Below are 3,633 nucleotides of genomic sequence, written 5' to 3' on the forward strand. Positions count from 1 at the left end.
ATATATATAATATGAAAAGAAACATTATTAAACTATTTTTGTGTTTTTAAACTTATGTTTTAAAATTAAAACTAAAAATTGACTGAAATCCTATTAAAATGAAAATAAATGAATATTTTTGAAATACTACTTTTATAAGTTGCGCGGGTCAAAAATTACGTGCTTACAACTCTTAGCCCATAATTGCCAAACCCCCATAATTTATAAAGTTTCCCATCTAGTTCCATCTCTAAAAATTTAGGATTATATAGATCAAATTAGTTCTATGCACCGAATAAAATGTATTCACATAATCAGGTCATTTATAAGGTAACATGTAAATTTATATGATAATCACTAATTAGTAACTTACTAAAAAAATGATTAACCAATACAGGTTAAGCTACACTTTAATTTTATTAGACTATCAATGCATATAACTTAAATCCGAAGCTACAGTAGCCCAATCGATTATCATTCTTTGTTGCCAACTCAAAAGTAGCAATTTTTTTCATTAATAGAGAAATATAAAAGCGAGAAAGATGGGTAGCTAAGCACATTATTTATTTGGAAGATCTAAAAGGTATTAGTTGATCAGATTCTTTATTCGGATCACATTCTTTATTTGGACTTTCATCCAATACCTCAATTATAGAAAATTTTGTATTTATATAACAGAAAATCCAAAAGAACCTCACTTATTGTATGTCCAACAAACTCCAAAAACAAGTTGAAAATCTTGCAAAAAAATAATCAAAATGAAAATTTTCAAGTGCGATTTTTGCATGCTTCTCCTCAATATCCTTCTTTATATACTTGTAATTGGATCATGTCCTCTAGGAAGAGGGATTAGTTTGGCAATAAACCAAAGAGTCCACGTACACATTATAAATAGGCTTGTAAATGGGAAACCCATGACTATACATTGTCAATCTCAAGACAATGACTTAGGACCTTCAATATTGCAAGATGGTGAAGAAGTTAGCTGGAGTTTTCGAGTTAACTTTTGGGCCACTACATTATTTTACTGTGATGTTCAATGGGATAAAGCTAGTATCATTTGGTATCATTTTGATGCCTACGATGCCGATAGAGACTATTGGCGATGCCCATCGGAATGCCGATGGATGATAACCCACCAAGGGTCATTGTATGGTTTCAATCAAGAGGAGAATTACTGGGAATGGTTTCCCCTCTCTGCTTATGCATGAATTAATTCTAATTGTCTATGCTTATGTACTAACCAAGGTCAATCTCAAAAGTCAATCAAATATTTGATTTTTGTGAAAATAATTGTCGCAATATGATTAATGCCTACTTTTGACAAGGCTTTCTTAGCCTGTAATCCTTTCCTTCAATAAGTTAAATAAAAAAAGTAATACCTTGAAGATGAACAACTAGGAATTTCTTATACTAGAGTCTCGAAACCAAGAAATTAAGCCAATTGACCGACTATCCTTATCCATTCTAGTGGGGCGCTCCCGTCTCACTTAACAAAGCCCTTAATTAGACGAATATGGATAAAAATTGTTTGAAATTACTCATGACTGAGCTAGCTAACTAAAGCTTTCCCTCAACAACGTCGTAATGATTTTATTTTCCTTCATTCTTTAGGAAAATCAAGGGGAAAATAATTATTTTAGAACCTTTGGGGTTTTGCAAGACCATCAAAACTAGAAAACGTATACACTTTGTCACAGTAGCGCAAAAACGATTTTTAAAATTTTAATAATATGGTGAACCTGGATATTGATGATTGACTAGATGCTAGAATAAAAGGTTGGATGTGCAGATTTAACAGTGGATTTACATTTTTTTTTTTTTTCAACCAGAGCTTTTTGGATATACACCTAATATTGGAAATAAACATGGGGGAATGACACAGTTACCCATAAAAATAAAATTGTTTACCCTTATCTACCCATTTATTTTTCTACCCATAAACTAATTACATTTCCTACCCATAGTAGTTTTTGTGGGAAATTTTCTCTTTTTTCTCCAATTCTTTTTTATTTCTATGCTTCTTTTCTTTTTTTCCTTTTTTTCTTTCTTTTTTCTCATTTTCTTTTTATTTTTTTCTTTTTTCCTTTCCTAATTTCATTTAACTTCTTTTTTTAATATTCTTTTTCTCTTTATAATCTAATTTCATTTACTGTTTTCGCTATTTTTTATTATTCTTTTTTTATACAATAAGAAAAAATAATTAATATAGTAAATATTTTTTCACCTTTTTTTAATATAATTAGTATAATATATCTTTGTCTTTTTTCTTATTTTTTAAATTCAATTATTAAACTGAAATAATATCAGTTGTCACTTGATCTAATTCACTGAATATCACACTGACTGCTGCTGAGCACCATAAATTACATAATCAGATTCTAAGAATCAACACGTGATTGTCATGCAAACCTTGATCTCCTTCCCTACAAATATCACTACACACTCTACCATTAGTAGTAACACAACCAATTATGGAGCAAAGACACATAATCTATGGCCACTAAATCTCATATATACTAGTTAGAATAGAAATGATAATAAAATATTGAAAAATCAATAAAAGTATAAGCAGCAAAAAAGACTTCTAGTATTATAAGATACCAATATGGTATACATGTATACCAACAGATCATATGATTGCTCTAGAATGTTGCTACAACTATCTACGACTATACTACTATACCAAAACTTTAAAGGATGCAATAAAAGTATGAGAAAATTACATGCTCGCATTGCAAGCTAAATATTCGCAAAGCAACTTGCTCATTCTGTATACTAACAGGGTATATAGTTGTATGGGGTCGTTCCAACAATTGCCTATAACTATAAAAACTATTATATAAGACACATAATCTATGTCCATCGACACAAAAAAATTCCAGCATTGCAAATCAGTTTATATAAATAATTTCAGAATAGTAATCACTTAAAGATGTAGCTAAAACAACCAAAAAAATGTTCAAACTACCATATGATACCAATATGGTATATAACTATACCAACATGGTATACAGCTTTACTGGTTAATTTCCGGCAATTATATGACTATATTACTATTACATAACACACATGCATAAAGAGCAAAGTAAAAAAAAAAAAGTGTACCACATATTAATAAAATAAAGTATTTCAAGATATTGTACTATGTTACTATTATTAAAAGAAAATCAAATAGTGTACCAATTAAATGCAGCTAATACAACCAAAAAATAATTCAACTATCATATGATACCAATAGAGTATATAACTATACTAATAGTGTATATAGTTGTACGGGGTCTTTCCAACAACTGCTAAAAAACTATTACATAATACATAAAATCTATATCCATAGGTACAAGAAATCCAACACAGCAAAACATGGTCATATAAATCATTTCAGAATAGAATTCACTTAAAAATGCAACTAAAACAACCAAAAGTATTTCAACTACCGCTAGTGATGGCGCCTATCGTGATACTAGGCCAGCCAACTATTACCCATTCAGTCCGTTTCCAATTAAAGACTTATGAAAAATCATATTTTAATTAGAAATCCAATAAGATAAAAAGAGAAATCAAATCCAGCGGAAAGAAATACATGCCCGACCTCAGGTGTCACTAAGTCATGAGAAAATTACAACTGTTTGAAATATATAAGACTACATAGTC

The sequence above is a fragment of the Nicotiana attenuata genome, unplaced genomic scaffold (assembly GCF_001879085.1).
Source record: "Nicotiana attenuata strain UT unplaced genomic scaffold, NIATTr2, whole genome shotgun sequence".
Lineage (NCBI taxonomy): Eukaryota > Viridiplantae > Streptophyta > Magnoliopsida > Solanales > Solanaceae > Nicotiana > Nicotiana attenuata.